Below are 21034 nucleotides of genomic sequence, written 5' to 3'. Positions count from 1 at the left end.
AGACCGAACATATCGACAACTTCTTACATTTGATACCGAACATACCGAGCAAACCGAACATGAGAGCATTTCTTAAGTAGAAAACCGAACATACCAAACATTTCTTGCGTCGTTTTTGTTCGGTCTTCTCAACTAAGGAAACAAAAACTGTAGACAGGCAATTTGAGTTCACTAAATGTAGCCAGGGATCAAAAAAGTTTGAGAAAAACAGATCTGTTTCTTATATCTCGGCGATGACAGGTTTCAACTATGACGAAATATTTTTAACCACGCAACTTGTCGGAAATCTCGATCTATGTGGCTCGTATTTCTAAAATCAGTTCCCGAAACATGAAGGCTCAATGTTTCAAATTTCTCATTCAGTTTTGTCTTTGTTTGATAGGTTCAGTTCATCTCAACAATGGTTGCCGTCTGAACTTCAGCTAGGCTCAACAGTAAGGAAACTTTTTGGACCAGAAGATTGGTCAAACCTAATTTAAAACAAACTGAAGATAATTAGGATAAAGCAAGCGCTGGACTGCCTCTTCTCTGTTGTTTTTCTCGTCCATGATGTTTGCATGTTATTTAAGACTAATGTTCTAATAAACCTTTGTCTCTGAGTTGGGCGTTTGAAGAGGAAAAACAATTGTTTGTCACATACCAGTGAAAGTAAGTTGAACAACATCATTAAACAAAAACAATTTTGAAACAAAATAGCTGTGATTACAATACTCCGACTTTTCATGCAACTTCAACTCCCCACTAAATTTTTAAGCTCCATAAACAAATAAATACACATAAATACTCTTAAATAAATACACTTTTAACACCTAAGCAGACACCCCTATCGCTTCTAAGCAGAGGCTTCTCTCCTCGTAGACACAACTATAGGAGGGACAACACTCACTAAACGAACAAACCAACGTCCGATTTCATGATATTTATTACTGTTGCTATTGTTTTTCAAGAGCATTTGAGGTCTAGGTACTCATGCCCCCTAGAGCTAAAAAAGGACGCGAGACGCAATTCACATCATTCCATTCAACCTTTCAAAGACAAGAGTTTCCAAAAATTAATATATTTGATTTGTAGGGGTCACGTGGGAGCAACCTTCTAAGTTAAGGGTTTTAGCTGATAAAACAACAGACGTCGCGCAAAGCGTACACTTGGGTGCACTGACTCACCAATTTTATTGAGTTTCGTTTAGAACACAAGCGTTGTTCACGCAACCTTCTCAAAGACGCCCGTTGAGGTAGAAAATTTGAGAAGTCTTATCTGTCGGTCTAGGGGTCAAAAACCTTTCGGGTCAAAACATTTAGAAACTGTAGAGTAATGATAATAAAATTATGAATAATTGCCGATATTTGCCTTTGTGGACTTTAAGATATTTAAAGTGCCTAAAATAACGTCAAGATCATGATAAAAATTTGTCTTTTTAGGCTTTACAAGCCTTTCACTTATTTATCGTGTAATATTTCAATAAAATGTCGGCATTTTCACAGTCCCTGTCTTAAGAAAAGAGTTGTAATCGTGAGCGGACAATAGTGAAAGCGAGGAAAAAACTTTGTTAATTCCTTGGAGTATGAACTAGAAAATACAGAACATAGTTTAAAGGCATGTAATGTTAGGAATTAAAAATGAATAAAGCATAGCAGAATTCTTTTCTGATGCCTTGCCTTAATGTTTTTCTGATGTTATTATTTTCTTTTTCTTTTGTCAATGCACAGAACATGTGTACATTTGAATATTGCCATGTTTAAATATTTTTAGCTTAAATTTTAAGGACCTTGGGGGTGGATTTGGCGCGATTTTTCAAGCGTGCTGAAAGAATGGCCATCTTGTAAAATTATGGCAGAAAAATAGTACTCTTGCAAGATTCTGGCAGAAATTTTGCAAGAATATGCATATTCTTTCAAGAATCTGGTAGAATCTGCCAGATTCTAGCAAAATAACCGATTGATTTTGAACCGTGCAAAGACAAAAGAATTGAAAAATTACTTATAGAGAGCTGCTAATAAACTTTGCTTGTTGTTCCGAAAAAAACTTTAGTGTAGTAGGATTTGTGTACTCAAATGGGATTTTTCTGTTCAGTCAACTTTGGGCGATCGATATATTCATCGTAGAGAAATGTGAGTGGTATCCTTAAGAAGCTCGTCCATTGTAGAATTCGAAACTAAAAAGTTTTTTTTTTGAATTTCGATTGTTTCGAGGAGTTATCGAAGATTGAAGTTTTGAGTGAACACAGGATATTTGGCATGACTTTGTTCACTTTTAGTGAAATTTTTCTTCAAATTAAAATCATTTTTGTAAATATTTTAATTCAAGATTACATTTCACGCCAAAAATGAATCAACTTAAAGTTCCTCATGGAAAAAAGTTGATGAAAAAAGACTAGTTCTGGTCTCATTGGGAATTATACTATCAAAAAAATTCGAATTCTATTTGAGAGTGAGAGCTCTTATTTAGAAAACTTATATTTTTTTTGTTTTCTTAAGTCACCTGGAGACTAGTCCTTTTTCATGTCGAAATTTCGTTGATGACAAACCTGGTTTACAGCCAAATTAAGCCCCATGAACAAAGAAAAAGTTTTCAAGGAATCGCTAGTGTTTTTTTTTGTCTTCGACTCTGAATTTCTATTTTCAAATAAGATTTTGAGATTTTACTATTTTCTTGGAATCTATGCCATAGAGTTGTTGACCGAAAGGTCAATAGATTTCGTAATGAGCGTTATGCGAGCCTATCTAGAGCCTTGAGTGGAAAGCTAACGGCTATTAAGACTTTAAAAATGAAATTCCGAGAGGTTTTTTTTAACATTAACCGATCATAAACTTACTTTTGTGAAATGTAAGTCAATCTCAGTAACAATTAATCAAACTAAGACTTAAAACAAATCAAAATCTCTTTTTTAAAATCAAACAATCTAAAGCTTGTTTTCGTTAACTGTTAGTCAGTCTCAGTAATGGCCGGACCCATCCTTTTCTAATTCAACCAGAATTATATTAGTTAAGGATTTTATCTTCTACTTATTGATGTTAAGACTTCGATGCACAAGTTTTCATATATTTTTTTAAAACAAATGGGATATGTTTTCGTAATTTTGGTTTCTTTTGGAATCTTAACAAAATATCCTAATATTAACTGTTGCATTGGCATAGAGTAAATGCTGTTGTTGTTTCTTTTCTCGCAGTCTTTTTAACTGCACATCTCGTCATGATGAGGCATGGCGTTTTATTAGTTAAATTATTAGTTTGGTTGCGTAAAGGTTTCTCAAACTCATCTCTTTGTCAAATATTTAATTAAAACGACAATTAAGTCTTTTGGATATTTTCCCCTACTTTTAATTTCTTATGAAATCTTTACACATTATCCTAATATTGGTTGTTGCAATAGCATCGATAAGGTATTCAATTGATTGCATATAAAGTTTTCAGACAAAAGTTTATGGTTTACATGGCTTCGACACTTTCTTCTCGCACCTTTCTCCCTAATTTTCAAATTTTTCCTGTATTTGTTGTTGTTTTTATAGTCAGTGACTTATTGTAATATCTTAATGATTACTTATTCAGGGCAAGTCTCCTTGTTGTCCATTCAAGGCATAACTGAGCGTATTTATTGACTTCCGTTGAAAGCTATTGATATTAATGGCTCTTATGATTTAGAGAAAACTTGAATTATTTTTTTGAAAAAAAAATCAATTTTAAGATTATTTTCGAGAACTGTAAGTCAGTCTCAGTAATAGCCGGATCCCTTGCTTTTTAATTCAACCAGAATAAATCTATTTAGTGGTTTTATGTTCTAACTATTGGTGTTACGAGTTCGATGCACGAGTTTTCATAATTTTTTAAAAAATGTTTGGGTATTTTATCAATATTTGGTTCTTTTTGGAATCTTAATGTAATATCCTAATATTAATTGTTTGGTGGATTGGCATAAAGAAGACGGCCAATGTTCCACTTTTCAGATTTTCAGTGAAAAGCTTATGCTTTAAATATCTTCGACACTATCTTCTCGCACTTTTCTACCTAATTTTTGTCTTTTTCCTGTTTTTGTTGTTTTTTTTTCATAGTCAATGACTTATTGTAATGTCTTATTGATTACCTATTCCGGGCAAGTATCCCTGTTTTCCAATCAAAGCTTAACTGAGGATTTTTTTGACTTCCGTTGAAAGCTTTTGATTTTAATGGCTATTAAGACTTAAAAACAATTCGAAATACTTTTTTGAAAATTAATCAATCTTAAGCTTGTTTTCGAGAACTGTAATTCTGTCTGAGTAATAGCCGGACTCCTTGCTTTTTGTTTCAATCAGATTTAATCTAGTTAGCGGTTTTAACGTCTAACTATTGGTGTTCTGACTTCGATGCACGAGTTTTCATTTTTTTTAAAAAAAAAAACTTTCGATATTTTTTCATAATTTTGTTTCCTTTTGGAATCTTAACATATTATCTTAATATTAACTGTTGCCTTGGCATCAAGAAGAAGTTCAATGGTTCATATTCAAAGTTTTCAGAGAAAAGCTTATGCTTTAAATGGCGTCGACACTTTCTTCTTGCATTTTTCTCCCTAATTTTCGAATTTTTCCTGTTTTTGATGTTGTTTTCATAGTCAATGACTTATTGTAATGTCTTATTGATTACCTATTCCGGGCAAGTATCCCTGTTTTCCAATTAAAGCTTAACTGAGGATTTTTTTGGTTTCCGTTGAAAGCTTTTGATTTTAATGGCTATTCAGACTTAAAAACAATTCGAAATACTTTTTTTGAAAATTAATCAATCTTAAGCTTGTTTTCGAGAACTGTAATTCAGTCTGAGTAATAGCCGGACCCCTTGTTTTTTGTTTCAATCAGATTCAATCTAGTTAGCGGTTTTAACGTCTAACTATTGGTGTTCTGACTTCGATGCACGAGTTTTCATTTTTTTAAAAAAAAAACTTTCGATATTTTTTCATAATTTTGTTTCCTTTTGGAACCTTAACATATTATCCTAATATTAACTGTTGCCTTGGCATCGAGAAGAAGTCCAATGGTTCATATTCAAAGTTTTCAGAGAAAAGCTTATGGTTTAAATGGCGTCGACACTTTCTTCTTGCATTTTTCTCCGTAATTTTCGAACTTTTCCTGTATTTGATGTTGTTTTCATAGTCAATGACTTATTATAATGTCTTAATGATAGCCTATTCAGGACAAGTATCCTTGTTCTTCAATCAAGGCATAACTGAGCGTATTTATTGACTTCCGTTGAAAGGTATTGATCTTAATGGCTCTTATGACTTAGAAAAACTTGAATTATTTTTTTGAAAATTAATCAATTTTAAGATCATTTTCGAGAACTGTAAGTCAATCTCAGTAATAGCCAGACCCCTTGCTTTTTAATTCAACCAGAATAATTCTATTTAGTGGTTTTATGTTCTAATTATTGGTGTTACGAGTTCGATGCACGAGTTTTCATAATTTTTTAAAAAATGTTTGGGTATTTTATCAATATTTGGTTCTTTTTGGAATCTTAATGTAATATCCTAATATTAATTGTTTGGTGGATTGGCATAAAGAAGACGGCCAATGTTCCACTTTTCAGATTTTCAGTGAAAAGCTTATGCTTTAAATATCTTCGACACTATCTTCTCGCACTTTTCTCCCTAATTTTTGACTTTTTCCTGTTTTTGTTGTTTTTTTTTCATAGTCAATGACTTATTGTAATGTCTTATTGATTACCTATTCCGGGCAAGTATCCCTGTTTTCCAATCAATGCTTAACTCAGGATTTTTTTGACTTCCGTTGAAAGCTTTTGATTTTAATGGCTATTAAGACTTAAAAACAATTCGAAATACTTTTTTGAAAATTAATCAATCTTAAGCTTGTTTTCGAGAACTGTAATTCAGTCTGAGTAATAGCCGTACCCCTTGCTTTGTTTCAATCAGATTTAATCTAGTTAGCGGTTTTAGCGTCTAACTATTAGTGTTCTGACTTCGATGCACGAGTTTTCATTTTTTTTAAAAAAAAAAACTTTCGATATATTTTCATAATTTTGTTTCCTTTTGGAATCTTAACATATTATCCTAATATTAACTGTTGCCTTGGCATCGAGAAGAAGTTCAATGGTTCATATTCAAAGTTTTCAGAGGAAAGCTTATGCTTTAAATGGCGTCGACACTTTCTTCTTGCATTTTTCTCCCTAATTTTCGAACTTTTCCTGTTTTTGATGTTGTTTTCATAGTCAATGACTTATTGTAATGTCTTATTGATTACCTATTCCGGGCAAGTATCCCTGTTTTCCAATCAAAGCTTAACTGAGGATTTTTTGACTTCCGTTGAAAGCTTTTGATTTTAATGGCTATTAAGACTTAAAAACAATTCGAAATACTTTTTTGAAAATTAATCAATCTTAAGCTTGTTTTCGAGAACTGTAATTCAGTCTGAGTAATAGCCGGACCCCTTGCTTTTTGTTTCAATCAGATTTAATCTAGTTAGCGGTTTTAACGTCTAACTATTGGTGTTCTGACTTCGTTGCACGAGTTTTCAATTTTTTTTAAAAAAAAACTTTCGATATTTTTTCATAATTTTGTTTCCTTTTGGAATCTTAACATATTATCCTAATATTAACTGTTGCCTTGGCATCGAGAAGAATTTCAATGGTTCATATTCAAAGTTTTCAGAGAAAAGCTTATGCTTTAAATGGCGTCGACACTTTCTTCTTGCATTTTTCTCCCTAATTTTCGAACTTTTCCTGTTTTTGATGTTGTTTTCATAGTCAATGACTTATTGTAATGTCTTATTGATTACCTATTCCGGGCAAGTATCCCTGTTTTCCAATTAAAGCTTAACTGAGGATTTTTTTGGTTTCCGTTGAAAGCTTTTGATTTTAATGGCTATTCAGACTTAAAAACAATTCGAAATACTTTTTTTGAAAATTAATCAATCTTAAGCTTGTTTTCGAGAACTGTAATTCAGTCTGAGTAATAGCCGGACCCCTTGTTTTTTGTTTCAATCAGATTCAATCTAGTTAGCGGTTTTAACGTCTAACTATTGGTGTTCTGACTTCGATGCACTAGTTTTCATTTTTTTTAAAAAAAAACTTTCGATATTTTTTCATAATTTTGTTTCCTTTTGGAATCTTAACATTTTATCCTAATATAAACTGTTGCCTTGGCATCAAGAAGAAGTTCAATGGTTCATATTCAAAGTTTTCAGAGAAAAACTTATGCTTTAAATGACGTCGACACTTTCTTCTTGCATTTTTCTCCCTAATTTTCGAATTTTCCTGTATTTGATGTTGTTTTCATAGTCATTGACTTATTATAATGTCTTAATGATAGCCTATTCAGGACAAGTATCCTTGTTCTCCAATCAAGGCATAACTGAGCGTATTTATTGACTTCCGTTGAAAGCTATTGATCTTAATGTCTCTTATGACATAGAAAAACTTGAATTGTTTTTCTGAAAATTAATCATTTTTAAGATTATTTTCGAGAACTGTAAGTCAATCTCAGTAATAGCCAGACCCCTTGCTTTTTAATTCAACCATAATAAATCTATCTAGCGGTTTTATATTCTAACTATTGGTGTTACCAGTTCGATGCACGAGTTTTCATAATTTTTTAAAAAATGTTTGGTTATTTTTTCAATATTTGGTTCCTTTTGGAATCTTAATATATTATCCTAATATTAATTGTTTGGTGGATTGGCATGAAGAATATGTTCAATCTTCCACTTTTCAGATTTTCAGTGAAAAGCTCATGCTTTAAATATCTTCGACACTATCTTCTCGCACTTTTCTCCCTAATTTTTTCTTCTTTCCTGTTTTTGTTGTTTTTTTTTCATAGTCAATGACTTATTGTAATGTCTTATTGATTACCTATTAAGGGCAAGTATCCTTGTTGTCCAATCAGAGCATAACTGAGCATTTTTTTGACTTCCGTTGAAAGCTTTTGATTTTAATGTCTATTAAGACTTAAAAACAGTTCGAAATCCTTTTTTGAAAATTAACCAATCCTAAGCTCGTTTTCGAGAACTGTAATTCAGTCTGAGTAATAGCTGGACCCCTTGCTTTTTGTTTTAATGAGATTTAATCTAGTTAGCTCTTTTAACTTCTAACTATTGGTGTTCTGACTTCGATGCACGAGTTTTAATTTTTAAAAAAAAAAAAACTTTTGATATTTTTTCATAAATTTGTTTCCTTTTGGAATCTTAACATATTATCCTAATAATAACTGTTGCCTTGGAATCGAGAAGAAGTACAACTGTTCATATTCAAAGTTTTCAGAGAAAATCTTATGCTTTAAATGGCGTCGACATTTTCTTCTTGCATTTTTTTCCCCAATTTTCGAATTTTTCCTGTATTTGATGTTGTTTTCATAGTCAATGACTTATTATAATGTCTTAATGATAGCCTATTCAGGACAAGTATCCTTGTTCTCCAATCAAAGCATAACTGGGCGTATTTATTGACTTCCGTTGAAAGCTATTGATATTAATGGCTCTTATGATTTAGAGAAAACTTGAATTATTTTTTTGAAAATAAATCAATTTTAAGATTATTTTCGAGAACTGTAAGTCAGTGTCAGTTGTAGCCGGACCCCTTGCTTTTTAATTCAACCAGAATAAATCTGTTTAGTGGTTTTATGTTCTAACTATTGGTGTTACGAGTTCGATTCACGAGTTTTCATAATTTTTTAAAAAATGTTTGGGTATTTTATCAATATTTGGTTCCTTTTGGAATCTTAATGTAATATCCCAATATAAATTGTTTGGTGGATTGGCATAAAGAAGACGGTCAATGTTCCACTTTTCAGATTTTCAGTGAAAAGCTTATGCTTTAAATATCTTCGACACTATCTTCTCGCATTTTTCTCCCTAATTTTTGACTTTTTCCTGTTTTTGTTGTTTTTTTTATAGTCAATGACTTATTGTAATGTCTTATTGATTACCTATTCCGAGCAAGTATCCCTGTTGTCCAATCAAAGCTTAACTGAGGATTTTTTTGACTTCCGTTGAAAGCTTTTGATTTTAATGGCTATTAAGACTTAAAAACAATTCGAAATACTTTTTTGAAAATTAACCAATCTTAAGCTTGTTTTCGAGAACTGTAATTCAGTCTGAGTAATAGCCGGATCCCTTGCTTTTTGTTTCAATCAGATTTCATCTAGTTAGCGATTTTAACGTCTAACTATTGGTGTTCTGACTTCGATGCACGAGTTTTCATTTTTTTTAAAAAAAAAACTTTCGATTTTTTTTCATAATTTTGTTTCCTTTTGGAATCTTAACATATTATCCTAATATTAACTGTTGACTTGGCATCGAGAAGAAGTTCAATGGTTCATATTCAAAGTTTTCAGAGAAAAGCTTATGCTTTAAATGGCGTCGACACTTTCTTCTTGCATTTTTCTCCCTAATTTTCGAATTTTTCCTGTATTTGATGTTGTTTTCATAGTCAATGACTTATTATAATGTCTTAATGATAGCCTATTCAGGACAAGTATCCTTGTTCTCCAATCAAAGCATAACTGGACGTATTTATTGACTTCCGTTGAAAGCCTTTGATTTTAATGGCTATTTAGACTTAAAAAAATTCGAAATCTTTTTTTTTGTGAAAATTAACCAATCTTAAGTATTTTTTCGTGAACTCTAAGTCAGTCTCAGTAATAGCCGGAGCCCTTGCTTTTTAATTCAACCAGATTTAAACTAGTTAAGGGTTTTATCTTCTAACTATTGGTGTAAAGACTTCGATGCACAAGATTTCATAATTTTGTTTTAAAAAATTTGAATATGTTTTGGTAATTTTGGTTCCTTTTGGAATGTTAACATAATTTCCTAATATTAACTGTTGCATTGGCATAGAGTAAATGCTGTTGTTGTTTCTTTTCTCGCAGTCTGTTTAACGACAGATCTTCTCGTTATAATGAGGCATGGCATTATTTAATTAAATCATTTGTTTGGTTGCGTAAAGCTTTTTTCAAACTCATCTCTTTGTCAAATATTTAAGTCAAAAGACAGTTAAGTCAAAAATGTAGATGAGCGTGGTTCGATACATCATGTTCGAACGCACATTAACCAGCCTTCTTGTTTCTTTTCTATTTTCTTGCAAAAACAAAGCGACTTAATTAAAATGGTGCCACTTAAAAATTCGAACAGTTTTTGATAATTTAAGAAAAAGGTATCAGATGATTCTGGGCATTTATATCGTATCGCTTTTTTGGCAATCAGTGTGAACTGTCATTGTCTTATTTTGACAGATTTCGTATTCGCAGATCCAAATTGCAAAAATTTTTGACAAGAATGCCGAATTTTGTTTAGACTAATCACATTTACTCAATGAAGAAACAAAAAGAGTTAGCCAATGCTGTATAGACAGGCAGAGGTTTTGGAAGCGATCTGAAGGAAAATATTTCAGCTGTTTTGAGCCAAAAAAGATGGTCCATTGGTACCACTAATGAAAAGTAAAAAAAAAAAACGATTAAAAAAAAACGATTGAAAAGCAAAAGCCGTTCATAAAGATAGACCTGTTTAAACCGGATGCACGTTTGTGCCCACAAACAATAAAAATTACCACAAAAGTGAAAACTTAAGTGTCACTTTTTGTGATAACTCGTTAAGTTATATTTTTAAACTAACTTGCAGTTTTCTAAAGTGTTTTAAAGTAAATGTTGAAATGATAGATAATAATAACACTTTTAAAGCATCATGGAGACCATCTAAAAGAATTCATTTTCATTCTTTCGGTATCTATAATTGTGCCAATTATTCTGTAACTATCCTAGCTCATTAAAAACTTTAAGATAACAAGGCGACTCGGTAATGTGCAATTGCACATAAGGTTCCGACTCCGCTCATCCAGAATTTTGGCATGATTGTCTACCAAATGAGAAATATAGAAAAACACAAAAAGTCAAGTATGTTTTTTAAATTGGCGGATGAACGAAAAGATAGCCTTCAAAGCAATTAAGTCAGGGGTGGAGTGAGTTATGGCGCATTAGACTGATGTGCAAATATTAAGAAAGCAAGTCAAGACGAACAGCAAAATCAAACAACAACAACAACAACAAAAATTGATTACATCAAAAAATTCTTGTCCTTTTTAAAAAACAAAACTTAAAAACACAGTCAAAATGGCCTCAGATAAAACTGGTATTAAACAAAATAACTTTTAATTCACTAGAAAACATATGGGACTACTCAATAAAAAGGCTTGGTAACAATTAGACAATAAAGAACAAAAACAGTAAAGTTGTAAAGTTCACTTATTTTTTTTAAGAAAAAGTTAATTTCAAAGTAATGAAAACCAACAGAAATCAACTAAAATATCCCATAGTTGTACAATTACCAATGCTTCTATAGAAAGAGTTAAGAACTACCGGTATTCCTTTTCTGGTGCGATTACAAAAAGAACAACAAATAGACAACCAACAAAAATTCAATTAAAACATGGCAGAAAACGCTTTCGAAACCGCAAAACCATACTATGGCCATCAAAATATGACTGCATTTGCGAGCACCATTAATATATTAAGTAACTTCTCATCAACCAAGCTAGGTAACAAGTAGACAAAAATGAAAAAAAAATATGCAATATTATGTAACACTTAATGGGTTCGTTTATTCTTCCAAAACAAGCCCCTAAGAATTGAAATTAACCAGAATATGTCTTACGTCTACAGAAAGAACGTCAAACATGACAAAAATCAAAAAATTAAATTACTTTTTTTTCCGTGTCGAAGCCAGTAAAGTCAACGAATTCTTTAAACATTAGATAGCGTGGAACCAATCCCTCCTGAAAATATCCTTCGTCAACAATAATGTCATATTTGGCTTGTAATTAACGAGACTGTATTACAAACAGACAATAAAAAGAGCAAAATTGAGAAGCTACAAAGTGTTTATTAAATTTTTTAAAACAATTGTTTTCAGAGTCATGAAAGCCATCAGCTATCTACTAATATTAGAATATCGGATCATCTATTCTTCCATGAAAAGCCAATGAAACCGGTTCTTTGTACTGGATTTTTCATACGACGGAAAAGACAAAGTAGAAAGGACAGTAAAAGACAAAATTTAAAAAGGTCAATTAAATTTTTCGGGAAAGTAGTGTCGAAGCCGTAAAAATCAAAATCTATATCTTCAAGGATTTTAATATTATTAATTGTGCTTTATTTTTAAAGCCAATAATGTCATATACGAACTGTCAATAATAAGATAATGTGACAAAACTAAAACGTGAAAAATGGGCAAATATCTAAAAAATATTTTGAAAATGTGAAATCTAGTAATATCAGCCAGAAAACCATAACTTAAGGCGTAAAACCGCAAACAAGATTGAATTTGATTTTAATAGAATGAAAAAGCATTCTTTCATTGCTAACAATAAGCTACAAGTTGACCAAAATAATAAAAAAAATGGAGAAAAATTTCAATAAGTCAATATTTATTCAAAAATCAAATGCTTTTATAAAATCAAAACGACCATAAGCTTTCAAGTAATTAACTAGACACAACAATGTGGAGTTGTTTAGGAATCTATTTGGACTAGCATTAGCGAGCTTTGGTTTGAAATGTTCTTTTATTTAATTAATGTAGAAAAGATGGATTTTTTTAATAAAAAAGACCGACTGATTACAATCCGAATTTTTTTTTGGATTATACCAGTCCAAGATTTTATAACTAGCCCTGCTAATGTTGTTTGTCCTTTAGGAACACTTAATTATTCGAATGATCTAGATATTGATTTTTTGTGTGTTTGAAAGTTCAAAAATAGATGCTGCGTTTTTGATAATCAACAAATAAATTTAGCAAAAAACGGCAAAATTTTAATTACATAGAACTCTCAACGATATCTGAAGTAGAGAAAGCCTCATTTTGAGTCTCAAAATATTGTGTTGGTGGTGTTTGGGTCTGTACTTCCTGTGAATATAATCAAACTGGACTGAAGAAACTTATTTCGTGCTTTTTTTGATGAAAAAGTCTTTAGTTTGAAAAATTTAGCCAGAATTTTTGACAAAAAAATTAATAAAAATAGCCTGCAGTAAAGACTTTTGTCTTTACAAAGAAAAATCAACATAGCTTTCTAAAAAAATTAACAATTTTTTAGTCAAAAATTCTGGAAAATGTGAACAAAATCTCACCGGAATTCACACTCTTTTCTCAAAATTTAAACCTCGATAACTCCCTGTAAAAAACGAAAACTAAAAAAAATTTTTTAGTTCCATATTCTACGCTGGACAAGCTTTCTAATGATGCCAATCTCAACTCTCTACGATTAGTATTTGATCGGCCAAATATGACTGAACAAAAAAACCCATTTGAGTATATTTTTTTTTTCCAAACATGTAAATTAATAATATAACCGAAAGCTTAAAGTTTACATGCCTTCAGAATAATCACGAATTTTTATTTAAATAATCAAAATTATACATCAAACTTCTGGCTATTAATTAATGTTACCCATTAAGCTGTTTGTTCTACTATATAGTTCCTCCCCCCTCAAGAGGGGTCGGAAACGTAGTATTTAACCAATATCGGAAAATTTGTATATAGTATGATATGTGAAAGATGCGAAAATTTGTTTTTAAGACCATAATAGATACTACGGCGCAAACTTCAGTAACGCTAATTTTCCAACGTTCGTCGTCGTGTGATAAGAATGCAAAGACCCAAACAAAATAAAGGAAAAAAACTTCACAAAAAATAAGTGTTATATTCATTAGGAATACTCTTGTATCAAAATGTAATTAAACAATTAAAATATTTTTTCCATGAACTCAGGTTTGTTTCTTTGGCATTAAGTGAATAAAGTTTATTTTTTTCCAATTATGTGTGTCAACTTTAGCATTCATTAAAATCATCAATTCAAATCTCTTAACTATCATCTTTTAAAAATTTAGGGGTCAGAAAAAGGATTTATAATTGTATTGTACAGGCTCTGCTCTTTGAAAAAGTATTACTTTGGACAAATAAAATTGTTAATTTCTAATAAGCAAAACGTCCCAGTACTCTTAAGTCCCTTGCCGCTTCTAATCATGCACATCAGTCTGAGGATTTATTAATCTAATCTTAAATTTCTCGTTCAAAACACTTTTCTCAATTTTTTTTAAAACCTGATAAATAGATACCAGTTTCAGTAGTAACCAATTTTAGTAGCAACCAGTAAGCAGATATATACAAAAAAACTCAATGAAGTTTATCAGCACCTTTAACTATTCTCTGCGAGAATAATCCAGACCCGAAAAATGTGCTATCTGCCATTGTGATGGTTTCAAACAAACATCAAAAAACTTAGAAGGTTTATTAAAGTCTCAGATAACGAAAGAAGAAATTACCTGACGAACTTTGTCAATACCTAATGGCCACAGAACTAAACTCAATTCTATTTCAGTCTTGGTGCTATCATTATCTTTTTGACCTCTCAATCATATGTCAGAAGTAAACTCTCCCACCAACAGTAACCTGATTCTAACATGCACCGACCTCCAACTAATGAACTCGATTGTACCTCGGCCATATATGATTCTCATGAAATTTTGGATGAAAATAGAAAATCAACTTGAGGATTTGGATTTAAAATGTACTCGCACGTCAACCATGAAAAATATTTTTAGTTAATCTAAATTATCTCTATAAATTTGCATAGACAAGTACAATAAATACGAGCTAATTTTTGTATATTTTCAGTTCCAATTTAAATTTAAAACTCAATTTATTGAATTCTTTGACCAGTGTTATCGACCACAACAATGGTGTCCAGACCAGCTACAGACAAACAAGTTTTGGATCTACAGAACGCAGAATCAACTACGCCTTATTTATTTCTTTTGTGGCGAAATAATGCGCAGAGAAGAAAGAGGACACGATCAACATTGATGGTACAGTACAGGACCTACAGGTAACCAATCTTTTTCTTAGTGTTTGCGGGCAAGAGGCAGTTATTGAAATTAGTAGCTCGATTAGTCCTAGTAATGTGATAGACACTCGGTATAGAGACATCAGATTGGCGATTCAAAGTTATATTTCTCCAAAGGAGAGAGTAGTAACGGCAGAAAAGGCTGAATTTTTGTCCGTAATACAAGGTTTAGGGGAGTCAGACGACAAATTCCTAGCACGTTTTAGAGAAGAAGCAAGCTTTTGTGACTTCGAAAAACTCAAAACAGCGGCCATTTCCGAAAAGGAGTAACTAGAAATAAAATTTATCTCAGACTTGAGGGACTATGAAGCAAAACTTAGACTACTAGATGGTATTAAAGCAAAACCACCAATGTTGGTTAATGAAATGATTGAGAGTTTACAGTTCAGAAGTCAAGCAATGGATTTGCAAATTTTTCATCAGGTAATAAACCTTTTACTGTAAAAGAAGAAGTTGAGTTCAACTTCAAAAAGACTTTTCAAAAACCAAATGAAAACTTACGGCTAATAAAAGCAACATGTGCACTATGTGTGGAGGTAAGCCACACTCTAGTAGTCCCTGTCCAACGCTAACCAAAAATGCAACACCTGTGAAAAGGTGGGACGCTTATCAAAAATGTGTAGAAGCAAACCTCAACCAATTTCAGGTAGGTACAATAAACAGAATAAATTTTGCGAAGAAGAATTTTTTTTCACAGCAAGCTTCTCCACAATTGGAGATGGGAATGTTCTATACTGAAGAAAAAATCTTTAGCATGTCTGCGATATGGGAATATATCTCAAAAACAACTGCAAATTAAAAATGCAGGTGGACACAGGTGCAGACAGTTGAATGATGTCATCAAAAACACGGACTCACTTGGTAAACTTCAGTTGGATGGTATAATAAGACATCTTGAAGCTTATGATGGTCATCAATTAACGCTTCTGGGATAACTTACTGGTGACGTTGAGTGGAGCAGTTGTGCAGTCTGATACAGAATTTTGACTACTTGGTAGAGCCCTTCTACCCAAGCACTGTGTAAACAACATCACAACAAAGCACCTACCTGCTGTGAAGGGTTACAAAGCTCATTTAAAGCTGATGCCAGGATCACAGCCAAGGTATGCAAAGCCAGAAAATATCTCTACCTCTTCAAAACAAGGTCACAGGGAAGCTGGAACGGATGGTCGAACTGGGCATCCTTGAACCGGGAGCGCCAGGAGGAGTCACTAATGCATCTCTAGTGATGTGACAGAAAAAGAAGAGTGGACAACTGAGACTTTGCCTGGACTTGAAAATGCATATCAATGGCACGGAGATGGATGATGACTACCTTTTACCAGACATGCAGACAATCTTCCACAACCTAAAAGGGGCCATATTTTGGCAAAACTGACATCTCAGACGCCTACTATCAAGAGGAACTTGACAAAGAGGCAAAAGATATATGCATAATCACCACATCTCAAGGACTGTTCAAGATGTGCCGACTACCTCAGGGATTGAAAAACTCTTCCTCAATCTTCCAGAATTGCATCGAATCAGCTGGCCTATGGTACTACTCAGGAGCAGTTTGACAAGAGAATGCTTGCAGTCAAAGTTCGACTACGTGAGAAAAATTTTATTATTAATGAGAAAAACTAACTTAAAACCAGTCGATAGCATTAGTTTTTTGGGATATTCCATTTCAAAGGAGGGAATAGCACTAGATCTCAAATATTTTGGGAAAAAACTGCAAAAGAACCAACTACCAACAAACAACACCAGTCGATTGTTGGGCTAGCTAATTTTTACGGAAGAATGAGTCCTGATTTTGCAACAATAATGCTACCCTTAATTATTATGAGAAATAATGATTTCTCATGGGGCGAATAGCAACAAAAAGCCTTTGAAGACATAAAACCTGAGTTATGTGCTAACCCAACTATACAGCCATATAGTTTACAAAAAGAAACAACAGTTACTACTAACGCCTTCGAAAAATCCATTGGCGGGGTTCTTTCCCAAGAAAGATATCTAGCGATATATGTATCGAGAAAGTTGACTCCAGCAGAGCCAAATTACTCGAATACAGGGTAGGAAGTATTGACAATTGTGTTTGTGGTCATAAGGTTGAAGCAATTCCTTCTTGAAAGACAATTTACTCTGCAAATGGACCACAAACCACTCAAATATCTCTTTCCACCAGATGAGGCGATCCCGAAGACAATCTCAGCTAGTGTCACAAGATAGGCAATAGCTCGAACGGGCTTCGACAATGAGTTGAAGCACACACCAGGAGAGCAGATACCCCACGCAGATGCATTGAAGAGAATGGATTTTGACAAAGACAAATTCATCAACGACCGAGTGTGCTTCGCAATCAATAACATCTACTTCGCTCAGAATGATTTGGTGACCCAAGCCGAAATCAAAACTGAACTTGGAACAAACAAACTTTTCCAGGACATAAAGAAACGAATCCGAAGCAGCAATTGGAAAAAATTTTCAGAAGCGGAAAAGGGATTCAAACCACAGAAAAATGCACTGACTATGCACAATGGAATCGTCTTCAGAGTTGTTGATCCTTTAATTCCGACCAAAGTACAACATTTGGTTTTGGCAAAGTCGCATGAGACGTATCCTGGGAAGAATTCAACTGAGGTATCAATTCGAATGTTAGCATTGTGGCCTGGCATTACCCAAGATTTTAAACATTTTGTTAGTAAATGTAATAATTGTCAAATGAACGGGCCTACCCTGGGAAATACAGTCTCTACGTGGCCACAAGCCGACGTCTGACAACGGCTCCACATGGACTTGGGTTATGTTAAGGAGCAAGGCAATATCTTAGTTATTGTTTGCTCTGGTTCTAGCTGGATAGAAGCTTTCCCCGAGTGAAATAGAACATCAGAAACAGATAAAGTGTATCTTAGTCAAATCTTTGCAATATTAGGAAAACCAACAAAATTAGTGTCTGATAATGGCCTTGAATTTGTAAGTGGTGACCTTAAACAGTGGTGTGAATCACTGCAAATTAGGAAAATGGAATCATCCATCTACCATCCTAGAGCTATTGGAATAGTTGAAAGGGCAGTTAAGACAGTGAAGCGGGCACTTCAAGCATGAAGTCCCAATCTTAATGTGTCTTTTAGAACATTCCTGCAAAGAGCACTGATGACATATCGCAACACTTCAAAGACACGAGGATCAAAACTGGAGTTGAACTCCTGTTGGGACGCAGAGTGGAACTACCAGAAATAGCAGATTTCGACTTGTGCGAACCTATTCTATTCAAGGCCAATGAGATAAAAAAGATAGTTCCCGCTACCTTCATTATCAGGAAGGGCTTGAAAGAATCTTTCACACAGCCCGAAAACTCAACACGGACTATTCTAGTGAGCGACAACCAAATCGCGAGGCTAGACGAGGACAAGTTGAAAACTGAACCATCAGTGGAGGAGACCATATTTCAATCAGAACCACAACTTCAGACCACAGATGTTGGACTTTCACATCAAGATGAAGTTTCTGCAGCCACAGCATCTGCAGAGCATCAACAACTTGAACAAACAGAGCCTTCACGAACATCAACAAGAAACAGAAAACAGCAGGACAGATTTGGAGAACACACAAAGTTGCTTAAAAAGTAGGGAGGATGTGATGTTTTCAAACAAGGATCAAAAAACTTAGAAGTGTTCAAAGTTTCAAACAACGAAAGAAAAACTTGCCCGATGAACTTTGTCAATAAGTAATGGCCACAGAACTAAACTCATTTCGAATTCAGTCTTGGTACCATCATTATCTTATTGACCTATCAATCATATGTCAGCACTAAATTCTCCCGCTAACAAAAACCTGATTTTAACACCCACCCCTCTCCAAATAATGAACTCGATTGTACCTTGGCCATATATGGTTCTCATGAAATGTTGATGAAAATAGAAAATCACCTCCGGGATTCGGAAATAAAATGTTTTCGAATGTCCATCGTGTAAAATATTTTTAAGTGATCTAAATTCTCTCTATTTTTTTGCATAGATAAGTACTAAAAATACGAGCTTATTTTTGTATACTTTCAGTTCCAATTTTAATTTAAAACTCAATTTTTTGATTTCTTTGGCCCGTGTTATCGACCACGAAAGCTATACAAATAATATAGTAGGTACCTGGAGTTAACATTAACTCAATTTCCGTACTGGGCATACATAATAAGTCTAACATAAGGAAATGAATCAAAATTATGATCGTGTAACTTTATACACTCTCATGGCGTGCATAGTTTGGGATGGGAACAAAATCATTTTTCACTCCCGAAAACCATAAAAATTTTCATTTTGTTGCTAATTTTTGAAACATTCTTTTTAATTTTATACGGAAACAGCAAACAATACTGCTGACCAAATGTTATATCAAGCACTAAATGTGAACAAAGCGAGAAATATAGCCAATAAAGCCATTAAAGTGGAGCTAAATGGGTCTTCATCATAAATGGATGCTCATTTCGGAATTTAAAAAACGTATCAATCATGATCATGACATGTAAATAAACAAAAAGTTTCACAATTTTTACATTTTCTTCCAAGATTCAGGTATGAATACAATGTAATATTGGCCTCAAATTTGACTTTCCATGCATTATTTTTGTAAGTTTCACCGCGCCAAGAATGTCAAATTGAGATACGGAAAGATTTTTTATCAACCCACAAAAATTGGTTCAATTAAAAACCCAGAAGATTTTTTTAGCAAACAAAGTTTCACGGTGAAGCCGATAAACGTGTTGCAAATATTTGTCGTGCCAACGTACATTTATTGGTTTTCAGATGAAATAAGGCAAAAATTTTGTAGACAATCAGATGGTTGTGGAGGCATGCGGATTTGTTTTACGAATGCTTTATTATTCTGAGGATTCCTTACCCAAAAACCAGGGTGAATTAGTTTATGCACAAAATCAGAAAAGTAAAAAAGCAATGCAGAAATTTTACGGACAGTTGAATCAAGTTTGAAAAATTGTGAACTAATGAAACAAAATAGAACTGTGGAAACATAACTTCCAAAAACATACCAAAATTTTCTTTTCTGTTCCCACCTTCCGCAAAATGTCAGCTGGTATTGTTTTTGTTGAGCCAGTTTTGGCCGAACAATATCTTTTTCAAAGAGACTTAAAACTGACACCATTGACATTCGCCTGTCAATCTATTTTTGTTCCGACCCGCGTTAGTGGGGTGGGGGGGAATATATACTCAAATGGGTTTTCAAAGAGGTTTAAAGTTTTGTGAATAGTGGACTATATTGCGTTGTTTTTATTCACATTTTCCGTATTTTTGAGAAAATTTTTCGCCAATTTTGCAACACCTATGTTAAAAATCTTAACGATGGTGTTATTGACTTTATCATTAAATATAAAGTTAATTAATCCCAAATTTTGGCTAGAAATAATGCCAATTTTTTCATTATTCAGAATTTTTTCGTCAGAAATGTGACCAAATAAGCTTTTTTGCGCCCTTTTCATAAGTTTGCTGGAGGTAGACACACTAAAACTGCAGATATAGGCTTTGCAAGCTCGAAAAAAGAGCTAGTTGAACTCTTGCTGGCTTTAAGATTCTTCTGGAATTATAATTTTGCCTGTTTTTGAGAAGTTAAACACTATTATTATACAGAATGCATTATTTATTATTGATACACTGAAAAGTTTTGTTAAAAAATTGATGTAATGCGGTACCATTTGATAATTGAGTATTTTCGTGGCCGTGCAATAATATCAGGGCTGATCTATAGATTCATACGTTAAAATTATTTTACATTTTAATGGGTTGCGGCTTTTTCCTTTAAAATGTTTCCGCATTTTTAGTTTTTTAATGTAAACTAATGACAAGAATTTCAAATCAGGGCTCTATTTTTGGCCGATAAAATATACAGATAAATGGCTCAACGGCCATTTATTATGGTTGAAGAGTTATGCTCCTGGTTTTTATGGCTCTGACCAATTTTTTTCGTACACTTTTATCGACTTCTTATATTTTGCCTTTGTTTGTTATTTATTCTGTAGACCAATGACCTAGTCTCCGCGATCAAAGCTCCAATTGCTTTTTTCAGAGATGTAAATGAGCGTAGACAAATGTTTAGAGTAGTTATCTAAAGACTCTGATGGTTTTGAATTTTCTTAAAGAAAATGTCGGCGAATCTTTGAACTTTGCCGCTATTTTATCTTA

The sequence above is a fragment of the Convolutriloba macropyga genome, chromosome 11 (assembly GCF_964194025.1).
Source record: "Convolutriloba macropyga chromosome 11, txConMacr16.3, whole genome shotgun sequence".
NCBI classification, from domain to species: Eukaryota; Metazoa; Xenacoelomorpha; order Acoela; family Convolutidae; genus Convolutriloba; species Convolutriloba macropyga.
The sequence above is the reverse complement of the archived record's forward strand: the minus strand, read 5'-3'. Positions refer to the sequence as shown.